The sequence below is a fragment of the Cyrtonyx montezumae genome, unplaced genomic scaffold (genome assembly GCF_038088225.1).
Source record: "Cyrtonyx montezumae isolate F1298 unplaced genomic scaffold, pur_monq_1.0 scaffold_17, whole genome shotgun sequence".
Lineage (NCBI taxonomy): Eukaryota > Metazoa > Chordata > Aves > Galliformes > Odontophoridae > Cyrtonyx > Cyrtonyx montezumae.
The window spans coordinates 6,570,374-6,587,878 of NW_027071903.1; the positions used below are offsets into that span (position 1 = coordinate 6,570,374).

The following is a 17,505-nucleotide window of genomic DNA, read 5'->3' on the forward strand; positions in this document are numbered from 1 at the left end:
GAAAAGGTGTAAGTTCAGTTACCTCTCTGAGGCTTCCTTGCAGTGGGCCTGCTGTTGTGCACAGCATGACAGGTTTCTGTTAGGAACTCAGGTTGGCATAGGGATTTCAGGTTTTGCATCCTTGAGCTTGGGTGTTAAGATGCCATCTTCCCCCCTGTTTTATGTAGGGCAGGGGATTTTCAAGCAGAGTTGCTTTTCAACTTGACTGTTAGAACTCATGGGAACTATGTGATGGATTTCTATGGCTTTTTTTAATACTTATTCCTAAGGTTACTAATTCTCATACTTTTTCTGTAGTAGTCTCACACCTAGAAAGTAAAAGCACAACTGACGAGATCTGTCTGGTAGTTGTGTGAATCAGTACAGATATTAATAAAGAAAAACCTCTACTTAGTCGTGGTCTTTAGTCTCTTTTGTATCCCAGTCAGTGATTTCCTGTACATTTTCTCAATCATTGTTCAAAGCTGTGAATGGGACAGGAATCACTGCTATAAAAACCTACAAGGTTGCAAAAAGATAGCATTCCCTTAAAACAGAGGCTAGAAGCTTCCTCTTTTACTTCACTGTAATCTTTGTTTCTTCTTCACTACAGGAGTATAATTATGTAATATATGATATAAAACCTGTTTTTGCTGAAGCCATTTCATTCGCTTCATTGGGAGTACATTTTTTTCTATAGTGCTTAAAAATGACACTCATAGGTACAGTTCTGCAGATGTACCTAAGAGTGAAGATGAGATAAACTTGGCCTCTGAATTACAGATCAAACTGTGTTGTACGCCTAACTAATGTGTCAAAAAGAAACTAAAATGTTGAAATAAGTGGTCCATTTCTTGGAACATGACCAAGAGACAGAATTGTGAAGCCTAGCCTTTACAAAAGCCCAGCTTGCTGTAACAGTTTTATACTTTTTTGAAATGAACCCATTCATGCACTTCACTAGATGCTGGCTCTTTTATAATCTTCCCCTTGTTCTTAAATAGAAACGGAATTGGTTAACTTCTGTGGATGCAGCCAAAAGAATGCATCCTGGAGTGACTGTGTTAAGGATTCAGGTGTCTGTTATACCCTTGAACTGTATTCTCACTGTCCATGTAAAGTAGCATTAACGTATAACGATATTGCAGTGGAAGCACGTTCAGTTTCAAAGTTGGTATTGCATTTGTATTGTCACGTGTTGCTGACATTTAAACAACCTGTCTGCATCTTGTAAATATTTGCAGCAGTTTTTTAAATTGCATAATGCTCAGAGTACTTTTCAGAGCCGTGATATGTAAGAACAATTTTGCATCAGTAAAGAAGTCCTGTGTTTGCATCTTGTGACAGCAGGCTGTATGCACATACCTGCAGAGTAGAAACAGACTAAGACTCTTGAACTTTTGCCCTTGCATGTTTTGTTCTACTGCTGAACGTGCTATTAAACTAATCCAGCGTACCAGCAAATGAGATGTGATGAGGCCTATTGAAAATAGAACTTTCACAATAAAACAGCACAAATTTCTTTGTTTCCGTCATCTCTTTAACTATCCAACTGTGATCAACTCTGACCTCTTCTGTAATGTTTGCAGCCATATGATGTGATTGACAAAATTGGGAATATTAACAGGAATACAAATTACAGTAAGAATGTCTGTATGTGAATCTGTTATTGACTTTGGGTTTTCCGAATGCTCTGTTGGCAACACGTGGTTAGTTGTATTTCAGTGCTATATGTGGAGTCCAGGGGGAGGCTGCAGTATTGAGTGTAAGCTGCCATAGTCACTTCACTGGTCTTAGCACTCACCACACAAAGTGGTATCGTTAAATAGAAAGGATGTCTTCATTTTTGCAGTATAGTAATGGCCAAATCATTTTCTATGGTTCAAAATGATGAGCAGAAAAAGATATATTTTTGATGTTCTTGTTATGATATTGGGAGGCTCTTTTGTGTGTCTGCTGTTCTGAATGGAAGTGGAGGGATGACCATTGTGCTGCTTTGAAGATATGTAAGCGATGTACAATTCAGTGGATAATCTGCATTGTGTAAAGAAATTTATATATCCATAAGTGAAGTTGATTTCATTTTTGATGAAAACAAAAACATCAAAGCCTGAGATGGGTAATGGGAAAGCTGCAGAAAGTTCTGTATGTCCAGAAGAACTCCCCAATCATCTCAGTCCTGACTGCTGGATATGTGCAGACAGCTACACACAGTCTCATTCAGATGTATTGCACAAAGCTAATTGCTAGTAGCTGTTATGCTCTGATATTAAAATTGCTTAGAAGGCTGGAAGGCATGCTGGTCCTTCTGCTAAGCCAGGCTCTTCCCTGGGGCAATCTGCCACAGCTCTGTCCTGCAGAGCAAGGTGAGGCCGGAGCAGTGAGAGGTGTGTAAGCCCTGGTGTTGGTGAGGCACTATGGCTGCACTGGGAGTTTTAGTTTTGTGGAGATGTGCTTGGTTTATAGCTTTGTTTCCCTTCAAAGTTGTTGCAGTTTTCCTCAGATTTATTTTCTATTTCCCCTGGCTTTGAAGATTTTTCACCACAGTATCTGTGTAAATTACTTTTCCTAAAACATCATTTTCAGAACACTTATCTTCTGATCTACAGCACTGGGAAATGCAGAGAAAACTACTAAACATGTATAAATAGGACTAAAGTCAAAATTAAAAAAAAAAAGAGGAAATTAAGTCTTCAGGTCTATGATAGATGTTCTTGGTCAAATCAAGCTTTACTGGATTTTTCATTGTCACTATTCTGTTTCTGGAAATGTAGAAAAAAGCCAGAAAGTCTTCCATATGGATGATGATTATGCTATTTCACTAATTGTAACAATCTTTTCTCTGTTGTGCCTTCCTGTAGGAAGCTGAAGCCGTTTAAATGATTTCTCTTAGGCCACTGAACCTCAATTTGATGGCAGTAACTTCTGGTTACTATAGCCCTGTACTGGAATTAGAGCAGTGACCTGGAGATGAAAGGCTGCATCCCATTCCAGGCCCCAGATTAGGTGGTCTTGGTCCATTTTAATTTTCCTCTGCAAGAACCACCTCTGCCTCTGGAATTTCTGACTGAAACAGGCAGCAAAGTAATGATTCTGTTGCTCATGTTTCTGCTTAGGTTCAGCAATCAGGATTGCAGCAGAAATGCGTGGTGAACTGAAAGGGTCCTTCTGTTTTTCTTAAATGTTCTCTGTGATATAAATGTTACAAAAGCGCTTTGTATTCCAATTAAATTTAAACAGTAGTTCTAGCAGGGAGCAACTGCTGTGCACTCACAGGATAAATCAGCTTTCCCACTGAGCTCCACAGTATATTTTAAATAAATAAAAAAATTCAGTAACCTCCATAAAAAGCATATGTACTTTTTTTCTGACTATCTTACTTAGTCCTTCTTGTTCTTTTGCCTCAAGGATAATGAATTCCTTTGACTCCATGTGAGATGAAATTCCTTTTAATTGCCAAGAGCCATAGCCCATTGCATCTTGTCTCCATCATTGTTCACAAGCAGACGATGGAACAAGATCAGCTTATCAGCACTGAACTCTACTTCTACAGACTCCTCATGTGATGTTGGGCAAGTGATTCCCCTCAGTAAGTGGGAATAATTATGCTTTTGTTCTTTGACCACCTCGGGTGGAAAACCTTTGGGCCAGACATTTTTTTTTTTAATTCACACTGATTGCAGAGAGCCTAGCACTGAATTCCATCTAGGGAGAATTATCATGGAGCAGAACCAAATCTGATTTATTATTTTTTGTTGCTATCTGAGTTACAACTGAGTGTGAACTCATGGAATTTGTCTTATTAGTGAGCAAAGAAAGATCCATTTTGAGTAAGTGAATTCAGCAGATAGCACATGTACACTTGCCACAAAATGTATATCTGTGTACATGCAAATATATCCCTTGTTACAAGACTATATGTATACATCTCTTCACAACAAGGAGGCTATGGGGTTTGCTCAAATGTGTGGAGAGAAGAGCAATGAAGCCAGTGAAGGGATTAGAAAATGAGACCTATGAGGAGCAGCTGAGTTTGTTTGCTTTGGAGAAGAGAAGGCCGAGGGGTGAGCTCAGTGCTCTCTTACAGCTACTTCCAAGGAGGTGTCTATCACTTCTTCTCAGGTGGCAAGTGATAGAATGCAAGGAAACGGTCACAAGTCTCCGCCACCAGAGGTGGTTTAGCTTGTGCATCAAGAAAAATTCCATCTTGGAGAGGGAGGTCAGCATTATTTCAGGCTGCCTGGGAAGTAGTTGAGTCCCCATCCCTGGAGGTATTTAAGAGATGCATGGACATTGCACTGAAGGATGTGGTTTAGTGGTGGAACTCAACAGGTCAGGCTGATGGCTGCACTTTGTGATGGTCCTTTCCAAACTAGATGATCCTATAATTCTGTGTATAGGCAGTGTGTATTACACTAAACACCGAGGTTGTACTGCGTATGTTTTCTCCCAGGATAGAAGTTGCCAGGGAAAGGCACTGCACATACAAGCTTGTGATTAGTAATATCACACTGTAAGACAAAAGGTGAACCATGTCTTAAAACAAATATTTTTCATGCTCAGCAGAACAATCCAGGGCTGCTGTTTCTCCTGTGGTACCTCAACAAAATGCACTTTTCAATTGGCTAGCTAGAAATACATATTTTTACATTGTTTATGTTTCTTTTTGTCTCTTGCCACTGTAAGGTGGGCAGAAATTACCTCAGAAAGGCATACTAAGACCTGACGCTTGTGCAATGCTTTGACCGATAATGCAGTCATAGCCAAAAGGGCCAGACAGCCAACTGTGCCTTTCTGTGGGCTCCAACCTGACCAAAAAGAGAACAGATTTAATTAAGGCTATTATCGATGTAGCACTGTATAATGATTTACCCCTAGCGAGAGCCAAAATCTCATTTATTGGAGGTTAATAAGACTTCATATGTTTGAAAGGCTATAGCTCTGTCTGTTAAATGTAATAACTGAAATTTTGTATCTGTGAGCCTAGTTGTTCCAGGCATAAAATGAAAACCAACTCTATATTTACTCAGACCATTTCTGTTGTTTGAATCCCTTTATGGGTACATGAAAGGAAGTCTGATGAAATGAATTATAGATATAAAAACCAGCAAGAGTAACATGCATTTCAGATTTTTATATTGTATAAAGGGAGTCTTGGGAGTTGAGGCTGACAAAATCTTTTTTTCACATTTTTTGCCTCTATTTTTAAAACAAGCACAAAACGTTTGCATATGAAATTAAGATCAGGATAAAGAATTATCTTTAACTATTTTTTTCAGACTCCAAATGGAAAGGAACATGAGGCAGCAGGATGCTCTGTGCACTGCAGAAAGTGGGTAGCAATCAGTAATGAAATTTAACAGGTACATCATTCTACAGAATTACACCAGTGGGACAGTAATCTGGAGGAAGTCTATGCAACTAACACTAGTTTGTCAGATTAGCATGTGAAGTGTATGAATATCATAGGAAAGGTAGTGTTGCAGTGAACTAAGAACCTTGTAAAATGCTACCAGTGACCAGGAAAACAGTAATGTGCTTTGGGAAATGGCCATCTAATACATATACATTTTTCACAAATATTTATGATCTTTAAAGATGACCTTAATTTCTGCACCAGAAGTAATGATGACTCTAAGTTTTTGCCTTCCCAAGAAGCACAGTGAAATAAATGGTTACAAAGGCTTACTGAAGTCCATTTAACAAAGACTTAATAGGACAGTTAAAAACATTTCAGCTTGCTATCATAAGTGAAGAAAGAAGCAATGTTATCTTTGAATTGTTAAGGTGGTGTTTTGTGCATCTGAAGGTGATTTTCGCTAGCTACTTTTTTCTCCAAGTTTCATACTGTCTTAATAAAACAGGTTTTGCTTCTCCAATGATAGATGATATCTGCCTTAAACAGGAGGGCAAGTACCTGAAAATTTTGTAATTACCCAGTTATCCTTAATGTAGAACTAACTTAATGTTATGCAGTTGTCTCTCTGTTCTGTTTTCTGGAAGTAACAGAGAATAAAGGAACAAAGTCAGCGCTAAATGAAAATGTGAAAGTAAACAAGCACCGTAGTGTGATTAATGTTTAAAGGACAACTGTTGGATAATGGAGTTGAGCTGATTATAAGCATGTCGAAGGAAGTAATTTTTCTCTTTAAAGTATGCATCACCTTGGATTTGCAATACTGTTTACATCTTGCTTTTTTAACTGAGTACTCTTTAGAAAGGAAGAAATGCTTGAAAAAACTCTTAAATTAAGAGTTGGTTTATTTAAATACTGTTGAAATATTTATTTATTTTACAAGTGTTTGAGATTCTGGACTAAATACTCAGACTACAGTTCAGGTTTACATTCTTAAATTAAACTCTTCCTGGTTTAACTGAAAAGCACAAACTGAAACCAGTTACTTCTGTCTCCGAGATGTGCTGATATTCCTTCTCGATCAGATGTGAAGATTTCCCTGCAGATTCTCTGGAGTTTGACACTGAGTCCTTCCATTCCTGAGGTCTTAGCAGAAGCTATTTAGGTGGTCGTGTTAGAGACCTGTGGGATATGGGTAGCTGCTGATATGCTTCGTTGTTCTGGTGAGGTGTGAAGGCAGTTCTGGTGCTCTTCAGTGTGCAGACAGACTAGTTAGGATCAAGGTAAAGGAGGCTAGGACTAGAAGGAAGGCTAGATGATGGCTTCCTTACCAGGTCACTCCTGACTGGTTTGAAGCTAGTTACTTTGGCCTATAAAATACAAACAGCTTAGATTGTCTGAGGGCTTTTAGTGATGTTTTGTAATGAGAAGAGCAGAGAAAGAAACTTTCTCTTGGCTTAGGAAGGCAAGTGAAGGAGAACAGTGAGGCTTCCTGGGCCAGAGAGGCTCATGACAGTCTGCTGATTTCAGTACCACGTATGTGGTATGAGGAATGACATTGGCCCTGCTTCAGGCAGGTGGTGGAGCTAGAAATTTATAGAGGGCACTTCTGACTCAAATTCGTGGTGGTTTTAAGAATAATTCAGGATGCTGGGTTTAAGAAGGAAGAGGAAATCTTTTAAACTGGTGGTGATGAAGTGTCAGAGATGGTGAACAGAACCTGTATTGGGGAGAATGAAAGAAACAAGAAGGAAATGAGGGAAGGGAAAGAGATTGTTGTCTGAGAGGATGTAGGAGGCTGCTGATGCCACATACCCAAATGGAAAGGAAAGCAGGCCAGTTCCAGCAATGAGCATGTCTCACATTCTCTGAGCAGGAAAAGCACGTTTGTGATTTCAGGCCTGTACACTAGCAGCATGAACAGGCCCCACAGCAAACCCACTGTAGGTGCCTCTGGCAGTCAGGGTGCAAGTCCTCATGCTGAGTAATCTGCTTCAGAGCATCATCCAGACATGCTGCTGGGTTAGCTTTGCTGTGTGATGGTGCTCTTCCTAGCAAGGGTAGTAAATTCCTGGTAGAATTAGATACTGTCAAATGTCATTATGCAATTTTCTTATTGTTTTTCATATGTCTGGAATATTATTCCAGATCAATCTGCCTATATTTACTCAACTTGAACGTTCTGAATGTTTTATTTCAGACATAAACGTTTTTGCCTTCTGAAGAGTTAAGCTTTTGTAGGGCTTTGTTATACTTGTGTTAAAGGTAGAAGCTTCTTTAAACACTGTTAGCTAGAGTTGTTATTTCAGGAGTACTAGCACATTCAGATACAGACAAAAGAGCCTGTAGACCTCAATATCTAAGAGGAAACTTGGAGACGATGAAAAAAATGATGGACTGGAAATGTTCGCTATTGCTTTTTCCCAAAACAAAAAAGAAATTTATCACAAAACTTGACAGTGTCTCTAAAGCTTGAGCTATCCTGTTTAAAGTATACATTTTCCACTCTTTCACCATTAAATCTCCAGAAATATTCTGTGAAATAGGAACAGTCAGCTTGCAAATACAGTGTCAGTCCAGTTTCATGGATAGCTATCTATCTAGCAGGAGGTCACAACAGCATGCAATCATAAAAGACATCCCAAGCTGTTATCCTGTTTCTTTTGAAGTGTAACACAGACTGCAGCTGTCAGAACTGCACAATGTATTCTTAGAGAGCAGATAAGTTATGATTAAAATGCTTCTTTTTTTCAAGAATTAAAATAATTAACTGTAGATATTTGATCATAGGCTGTGTTTCTGACTATCCATGCTTACTGGGTTCATGTAGGGAAAAACAGGTCCAAGCATTATAAATTGTTTTAATTTGAACGTTCTTTGATTCTAATCTCATTACAAATTGAAATGTGATGGATGTAAAAATAGGATAAAATTCTTTTTGCAAAAGTGATGTCAGTTTATTTTATTTCATCCAATTAGCACAAGGTCTTTTCAGGCATTCTTTTAAATAGTATGAATAACAACAGTTGGTTTTAAGTAGTAAGTACGAGTACTTCTGTAAGTTAGGCTTCTTTTAAAGAAATGTATTTCCTCATTTTAAGAATGTTTAGAAGGAGAAGGCTTGCAGAGTAAAGTAATCTAAGTGCCAAACCTGGGTTGTGCTTTACTTGTTTGAATGACGGAAGCTGCAGAGAAAGTTTCCTTCTCAGAACCTGGCGTTTTTACAAAATTATTTACAGAATCATTTATATTGTGGAAAAAAATCAAAGCATTTTCTTTAGGATTGTGAAGGATCTTTTTATTTTTACTGACTTTTTTTTAAACTCTATTTTACTGACTTCCAAGTATGGACATAATTTTGTAAAGAGTTTCATTTGACTTGGCATTATTTTTCCTGTGCTTTAGTGAATAATTTGCACTGAAGTAGGTGGGATCAGCTGTGCTAGAAGTTCATATGGCAGACCTTGTAGCTGTGGTAGTTATGACTGAATAATTGATAAGAATCATTTTAATTTCTTGCCCTGACTCTGTGGGTTGAAATTACTGTGAGATACACAGTACAATTATTCTTCCAAAATCACCACGTTCACGCTTTTTTAGACTAAGAGGCTAAGAGCTTTTGTTTTTAATCTCTTTTAGAATTCAAATACAAGATGTACCTCAGCATTTACCATTACATTAAATTAAAATGGTAACAGCGCAGCCTTATGATGAGCTGTATGATCTCAGCTCACTTGTGGGTCTCACAAGCCATTGGTATTCAGTATTCTGCCCATTGCTGGTGTGCAGTGTACAAATCTGTGTACTTTGCTGAATGGCTGAAGTCAGAATACCATCGAAGTTATGGTAATGTTTAGCATTTAGAAATCATGAACTGTGAATTACTTTTTGTAGCTGTAACACTATATGTCTTACCTATAAACTTGGTCAATTCTTGAGATTTAAAAACAAATACAAGGTTTTCTTAACCTTGTAGCAGATAGTGTGTATGTGTGTATTTCTAATTACTATTCACAGTACAAAATAGCTCTGTAAAAGATTCATTGCCTAGTGCTTTTTCTTGCCTAAAGCCTTTGCCCAAACGATATAACTGCATGAAATCACTTTTACAGGTGGACTGCAGCTTACCTGCTCTGGTTTTTGTTAGATTTATAGATGAATCTACTTAGATATGGACTTCTGTTAGTTTTCTCCTTTGAAATTAATAAGAATATTAGTTTGTAGATGATATTTAACCCCCTACTGAATAGGGGTAAATTTACTGCATAAAAAATGAAGTGCAGAATCAGTAAACCCTTCAAGTTAACTTCTCATCGGCCCTTGTTTACTATTATGTTCTTGGCTTTTGAAAGTTTAGGGAGCTCTGCCAACACAACAACCATGTTGGGCATCATAGAAGTGGTCAGAAGTAAAATAATAATAATAATAATAATAAAAAAAATATATGTAGGACTGTGTAATCTCAGACAAAGAGACAACTATAGAAATACAAGTACTGAGTAGCAGGGTGTATAAAACAAACAAGAAAAAAACAGAAAACTACTTATGCATACATAAATACATATATATATATACACACACACATTTAATTGAAAACTCTTCAGCATTAACTATAAAGCAGTATTTCTTTCTTACTAAGTTATTGTTTCTAAGGAATTTTTCATAGCTCTTTGCCATTCTAAGTCATTTATAATTACCCTATTTACCATGTCTATTAACATGTAGTCACTGCAAGACAACCTTACTGTACTAGATGTCAAAAAAATTGCCTGCTATTATATATCTATTACAAGGGTAAATGTTCTTTAATTAAAGCACAAAGGAAAAAGATGGTTGGCTGGCATTTAGTAAAATATGCATAACAGATTGTCACGCTCCAGTCAACAAGGAGTCAACAAGAAATGAAAAGAATCCTGTTTAACGCTGGGTCACAGAGGAGAGCTTATTTCTGGAGTGCAGTGCTGATCTATTTCTGCTTCCTATATGCACAAAATTTGAAAGGCAGAATGGTGTGATATATTTCTGCATTAATATGCATTATCAATGAAAAATACTTCAGCTTAACCAATGAAAAAAAGAAAAACTGAGGGGAGCCTTAGAAAGCTGCAAATATGAGTTCTGAAGGAAGCATTGCTGCTGGGTCTCTAGAGTCATTATGGGGACTTGGGCAGCATCAGGCACAGACAGGTCCCTTCTGGATACCACTGTTTCCTTGGAGTCGACAGGAGCACATCAAGCATATTGGTGCTAGGGCACTTGAGGGCACCAAAGGAAGTCTGCTGTGTCTATTTTTGTTTAACATTATTTCACACTACAGCCTTACTTTTACTTAAAATAGACAGTGAAAATTCAGGTAGTGTTGAGACAGGTTAGGTTTCCCAAGTAAACAAAATGAACATGTGTTTGATGTTTGTGTTCATTCTTTATCCTTCACACTGTTACTTTGTCACTTGAGATCACATGTTGAGTAAGGCTTTTACTTTGTCCTAGTTGAATTCTCATCAAAACTCCATTACACATTACTCCTGCTTACCTGTCCAGGAGTGAATACAGCTGCATCCTGATTAGGCCAATGTCATTCAGATTGTAGTGGAAAGTATAGATTTGAATGTTAGTGATGGAGATACTATTGATAACATGCAAGTCTGCTTGGAGATCTGAAATTATGTAATTTCAGCAGGATGGATTCATTTTAAAAACTTTGTTAGTGCATGAAAGTGCCGTTCTTCATATGATTTTGCAGATCTGTGTATGTTGCCAATAGAATTGTTTTGTATGGTAAGAATCAGTCACCAACTTTCAAAGCTGAAGGAGGTAAGGAGAATTAAGATTCTTCCTTTTGCATTAAGATGTGACCTACTTGTCCATTTCCAGTTGCATGTTAGTCTTGCTCTGGCTTAAAAAAAACAACACAAACAGTGCTGTTTTTCTTTGCCTACCCTTTTCTGTTTAAGCCTTCCTCTTATGATACATCCCTGTCAACTGTCCCCATTTCTCAAGCTTTGAAAAGAAGATGGTTATAGTTTCCCAACTGCAATCTGTGCAGTTTGAAAACAAAAGGATGCTGCTCTGTAAAAAGAAGTCTTCCTTTTTGAAAAGCAAAAGGAATTGTCTAGCTGGAATTTAAACAAGGGCAGGAAGTGAAGCATTTGTTTGCCATATGAAGTCTGGTGAGTTTTGATAATAAGTCCCTTAAAATGTATGATACTGAAGCTTTTCTAATTCCAGACAGATAAGAAATAATAGTTACATATTTCAGCTTCAAAGACAAAAGTAACCTTTTATCACCTACTATAAGAATCTTCTTAGTAAAATGTGTTAGAAGAATGTGGAATGATATTTAAATAATAAAAAACCATCATCTTTGAATTGCAGTTTTTTAAATTGCCATAATCAAAGTCCAAATACATTTCCCTTCATGCTTTAAATAGATTCTCTTAATGACAGGTTTTTCCTTAATGAGGAGTAGAACAAAGGGAACTTGAACGTGTTGGTGTGACTTCAGTGTAACAAAAGTTCTGTTTTTTTTTTTTTTTTTGACAGCCCCCTACTAGGAAAATACGAGAACTGGAGGTGGTTTAATTAATGAGTTATTATGAATTGCTAGTTTGCATTTTGAAATAAACATTTTTACATTAGCATCTGAATATATAATTTAAATAGGAAAAAAAACCACAGAAGTAGTCTTATGATGTGACCTACAGCACAATATATTAATTAAATATTTTTTTGATAATACAAATATCTTTTAAAATTGTCCATTCTGCTTGAATATACTAATCTTTGAATTTTGTGGGATTTTAGTAGTTCTGGTTAGTTACAAAATTCGTAGAGTATTTTGGAGATATATTCTTGCTCTAGTATTAAAAGCCGTGCTTTGAGGAGATAAGACCTCTAAAAACTTGGAAAGGAATTGTTTTCTTCAGAGCATCTAATGTGATGGTATATTTTGGTTTTAGGAGAACAATGTTTATGTTTGTAGCTGCTGCTAAGCAGTGTTGTACAGAGCCAAGGCCGTTCTCAGCAAAGAGCCCAGGGAGATGGGAGGCCACAGTTTACTTTAGCTGGACAAGAGAAAATTCTTACTGTATGACATCATGCAGAAGGAGTTTTGAAAGGGATGGGACTCCATCACTTTCTCTCTTCCACTGTTTGGAGGGCTACCTGGGCATTGGTTGAGGGGTGGTGAGCAGCCACTTGTGCATTACTTGTTACATACATATATAAATATGTGCATATATAATATATATATATTTGTCATTATTATTATCCTTTTCCTGCCCCCGGTCTCTGGTGGGGAAGTGTCTGAGGCCTTGTATTTAAGACAACACCTTGTGTTGTGGTTTGCCTAAAGCACCAGCCTGTAGAGCTTATCTCTGGCCCAGCTACTGAAGAAAACTTTGACAAAATATTGGTCTAAATATGGCAGCCTAGGGGGATGTAGTTAGCTTAGGTTTGTACAGACGCAAGGAAAAGGCAAGCTCTTCCCTAAATTCCCTGTAGTCCAAAAGTACCTGGCTACTGAGATGATGGGGGCAGCCCAGACATTTAGAAATGCCATGACCAGAAGGGCAGGTAAAGGGCCCTGAGTCTTTGAGACAGAAAGGAATGCTTGCACTCCTAAAAGCTTCTTGTTTTGCTGTCAGATTTACTTACTTTTTCAGCACCAAGAATAATTATAGTTTTTAAATAATTATTGTGGTTGCATACTAAGACTGATTGTTTGAACTCAGTTTAATTGAAGAGGAAATGGCCATCGGATATTGAGTGGTAGTAGTTAATTTTTTATTATGCTATACATAATGCTCTGAAACACAAAAACATATGGACAGAATCATGGCTGTTATCTGAAATGTAGATGAGGCAAGGGGCTAAGGAACATCTCCCTCCTGACCACCCCTCCAGTGGCATCTGCTGGAAAGGTTACTGCGTGGGAGCAGTTCTGTAAGGATTTCCTCCCTCCTGCTCCCTTGTCTCTCAGCAACATCTGGTGCAAGCAAACAAACTGCAATATTAATCTAGGTTCATTATTAAACTGAGATTATAATTTCCACGTCATTCTGTCCGTTTTCCCCCCTCCCTCTGTTTGATAATAATCTAGTCTCGTAATGAAATTCATGAGGCTGCAGCAACAAAGGAGCTCACAGAAGAGAACAGGAGCTTGTCAGATGGTATAGATTTGCATACTAATGAACATTATGATGTTATTAATATTACAAAAACTTGGTAGTATCCAAATGCCACTGAAATGGGGAATGATGGATCACGATGAGACTCCAAAATTAAATTAAAAAAATATGGTTCACAATATTGCTACACCTTGCAACTGCTGAAAATAGAAGTAAACTCTGTTCTTGTAACTGAATTATTTTGATTTGTGTGTCGCTTCAAGAAGGTTAATAAATGTAGATTTGCAATATGCATTATCGTTTGTACTGTATTGGAAAAAAGTACTTGAAGCTTCAATTTTCTTGCAAGTTATGAGAGCTTCTCTGAAAGCAGTGCCTCCTGTTTTGTTATGTTGGCCCATGATGTCAGAGGTGGATGGTGGTGGTATGGCAGTAGAAGTTGAACCTTCCCACCAGTATCCCATTACATGTTGCTGTGCAACAGACGGCAGCAAAGGGGCAGTTTGACAAAATGGCACCTGACATGGAAGTGTGTCATTTAATCCCCCATGTGGAAAAAATTACACTGACTGACATTCACTGATGCTTGCTAAATGTTTTCAGAGACCAAACAGTGGACATGAGCACAGTGAGATGGTGGGTAGTGCTTTTCAGTGGTGGTGACAGTGGGTCACCTCTTCTGGTGCAGATTGTTACAAGTGTGGCATGCAAGCTCTTGTTCAGTGCTGGCAACAGTGCATAGCTAATGGTGGTGACTATGCTGAAAAAGAGTGTTTTGTAGCTGAGAATTTGCTCTATCAAATTGTGTTATTGTTATGGAAATAAACGAGGCATTACTTTCAGAGTGGCCTGTCTACAAAGGCTGTTTTCAGAAAGTACAATAGATAGGAATTGATGGGATTGCAGTTCAGAAGGATACTGTGCTTCTGACTTCCAAGTGTGAACTTAAAGACAGGATGCTCACTCATTTTTTAGTCTTGTCTTTGTTATAGAACTCATCTTAACTTTGAACAAACTTTTTATATTTCCTTTCACTTTTTTTGGAGTAAAATATATTCGTATTTTGTACTGAGATGAGGACAAGAGAAACAGACCAAAACTTCAGCAGCTCACGTGGTAGGCTTTCCACCTTCCTCACCTTCTGGACATTATAGGTCTTGGTTTGCTTTGAAAAGAGCACTCGCCATGTGCCAAGTCTCATATCAAGTGACAGTTTGAGAAGCAATTTTCTGGGCTCAATTCCCTCTTCTTTCCACTTCGCCTGATGATGACAGCTGTGTGGACACAGAGCAATGTTTCAGAGCAAGATGATGGTGGCCTTCTATCTGATCTGCATGAACAGAAACAAATCCTAAGTTGCAGGACAGCAGAGAACTTGGCTTCCAGTACACATGCCTTTTAATTAAAATGTGGAATGTGGAGGGAATGTGCCTTCTTGGATACCCTTGTTATGCGCAGCACTGTGATTTTTTTTCAGGTGCTAAGCAAATTTAAAGTATTTGTTTCTGGGAAGGATGAGGAGGATCAGGCTTTGCAACATTTGGCTGCTCTGAGGGGCTTGTTCTGTAGCTCCGACAACACAAAGAATTGATTCAGAGTAAGAGAAGCCTCTGTCAGTTAACAGGAGAGTTATGAAAAAGCTGGAGTGTTTCATTGTGTGGGTGTGATTGAAAGTAGTGATGTGTTTGGGAAGAGTTCAGTGACGTAGAGACCATGATAGACTCAAGTAAAATTTAGTGGTTGTCAGTGTATGTGAGTCTAATAAAGCAATTTGTGCTTTTCTCTTGCACTGTGCAGCTTATCAGGGTCACTGTGCCCAAGTGAAAGTAGTCTTAAATCTAAGTCAAGAACAATCCTCCGGCAATGAAACTTTGCAGGGACAAAGGAACAAGCTGGGCAGTCAGGCTGCTGCGGCTTTGATGTGACTCGTGTGGGAGCAGGATGCAGGCAGTGTGCCCTCGGGAGTTCTGTGAGCCTCAGGTGCTGAAAAAACCCAGCGACACCTCTGCAGATATTTTTGTCACGTTGGGTTTTAAATAATGAGAAAGCATCGTGTAGTTGACATTAGAAATACCTTTGCCTTTCCAGGCATTGTAAAATGAGAATTTTTATAATATTGACCTATGTTTAGGAGCTGTCATAAGTACTTGAAAGATTTGCAGAATCCCTTTTCTTTCTCCCACCAAAACAAAAGGTTTTCACTTCACTGTTAATGTGGATTAATAAATCTGCATTAACTAAAACATGTAGGAAAGCGACAGTTCTGACAGCCTAAATTGTACTCATTTGTGATGCCTTCTCTCAAAGGGATTAATGAGCGAGCAACAGTTCTGCATAGCTCCGCTTTATCTGGTCAAAACCACTTTAAATTTGGAAGAACTGATAGAGCATGGTAGCGTGGGAGTCCTCCCTAGTGACTGCCAGCTGTGTTGGGTCTGTCAGACCACGAGACGGATGGCAGCACCTCTGCATGGTGCCTAGCACCTGGGTGCTTCTGCTGGGCATGTGCACGATGCATAGCAGAGCAGCTCTGCTCTCCTTGGCTGCAATGGACATGTCTCTTGTGTTCACTTCCCTCAGGCCCTGTTTGCACTTGTCCTTCACTGCAGCTTTCCAGTAGTGTTTTGGTGATGAGATGTACTCTTGTGAGGCTATCACAGCCTTCACCTTCTAGCTGCTTTGCATCTGAGCACTGCTGAGAGCTTTCTCCCTAACGCAGAGTTTTCTGGGGCCCAGACTGTCCTGATTCCAGGTGGTAGGAGTGGGCAGTTGCTTCTCTCCCAAGGCAGTCAGGCTGCTCAGCTGTGCTGCCCTTGGATAGATGTTGCTGAAAGGCTGAGTACAGCTCAGGTGACTTAAACTAGAAAGTTGAACTTGGGTGTCAAAGTGACCAATCCGTGCAAAAATGTTGTTGTAGATTTGAGACTAGTCTCTATTAAACAGTGCAAATCACTTACGTGAAGCACTCAGAAATCATCGAATCATTAAGGCTGGAAACTAAGATCAACTAGTCCAACCATCAACTTATCACCAACATACTTGCTAAACCATATCCCTAAGTGCCACATCTACATGTTTCTAATGTTAAGGTTGTCTGAGCAGCCCTTGTTTTCCAGTGCTGTTAATAACACTTCAGGTTGCTGGATCTGACTACAAGGTAGAAGTCACTCTGCGTTTCTGTCTTTTGCTGCTTAGAAGGATGATGGTAAATAGAAGTTAAAACAATTTTAACTAAGAATATACTTTCACTTTTGCCTTCCTCAGCACTAGCACTGATTCAGAGCCTACTTGCTAGTGTGTGCATTAATGACCTTTGGATAAAGCAGAGTGACTGTGGGACAGCACCAAGTCTTGGTAGGATGCAAGAGCTTTCTTTTACAGCTTTTATGGAGTTGAGAAAGACCTGCTCTTAAAATCTTTTCCAAGAAACTAGTGACTACTTTGGAGAAGTCGTACTTTGGCTTTATTTTTGTTTTGTTTTCTTCAGCATAGTTCACTGACTATTTTTTAAGTGAGGAGGTGGGCTGGAATACCTACCAAGCTGCAGTTCTTCTCAGGCCTACTAAAGCCAGTCTGTGCTGTTACTGTGTTCCTGGAAGTCTGGTGCTGAGCTATAACCTCTGAGCTGTGGTGTTGTTTTGTGGTGCATCTGTCAGTGCACTACTATGTTCAGATACTGAGGTTAACTTCAGTTGTGGTGTAAATGGCCCATTAACATCACTGGGATTCTGACTATATAGAGACTGAAGCTTCCTTGTCTTCTTCTTCCATCCTCACCACCACGTTGTGTTAGCTATGAGCTCAATGCTTCGTGCAGAAGAAATGAATCCATTATCTGTGAGAGATTCAGTTTCTATGAAGTGTAACTACTGGTGTCAGATGCAGTATTTTCCAAACGGTAATATCAATACAATGCAACTTTGATTTTTTTTTTTTCTTTTTTAATTGGTATATAATTTTAAATCAGATCATAGCTAGAGCCTCCATTCACTGTTGTGGCAAACCACGCTGTCTTCCTTTCAAGGAGCATAAATCATTGGA

The 17,505-nt window shown here is 38.6% G+C and overlaps 1 protein-coding gene across 1 annotated transcript in view; it reads right to left on the reverse strand.

Moving 5' to 3' along the window:
• CHST8 (carbohydrate sulfotransferase 8) overlaps nucleotides 1-17,505 on the reverse strand; it is a 169,101-nt gene that overhangs the window by 27,483 nt on the left and 124,113 nt on the right. The window lies entirely within an intron of this gene.